The sequence below is a fragment of the Bison bison genome, unplaced genomic scaffold (genome assembly GCF_000754665.1).
Source record: "Bison bison bison isolate TAMUID 2011002044 unplaced genomic scaffold, Bison_UMD1.0 scf7180017853184, whole genome shotgun sequence".
Lineage (NCBI taxonomy): Eukaryota > Metazoa > Chordata > Mammalia > Artiodactyla > Bovidae > Bison > Bison bison.
The window spans coordinates 635161-635608 of record NW_011483757.1 but is presented as its reverse complement, the minus strand read 5'-3'; positions in this window follow the sequence as shown (position 1 = coordinate 635608).

Sequence of the window (448 nt, the reverse complement as noted above, 5' to 3'; positions counted from 1 at the left end):
AGGGTCTTTTCCAATGAGTCGGCTCTTTGCATCAGGTGCCCAAAGTATTGGAGCTTCAGCTTTAGCATCAGTCCTTGCAATGAATATTCAGGGTTTGAATGCTGTTGTTATTAACATTACAAAGGATTCTGACTTCTCAGGGGGAAGGTACATGTTTGTTGTGTCTGTTGCTTCCATAGCAACCCCATGGTGTGGGCAGCACTGATCTCACGTGACACCTGAAAACACAGGGCTCTAGGGGGTTTATATCCTCAGGTACAAAGATAGGAAAAGGCAGAACTGATACCGAAACTGAGGTCCTATGACCCTGAAACCACTGGGAGAGAGGACTGGAGTGGCATTCGGGGGTGGCTTCAGGCAAACTTCCATGGTCTCCTGAGGTCCACTCGGGCAGACAGCTCTCCTGTTTGTGAAACCAGGTGAGGACGGCAGGTGGTCATGCTGTGGA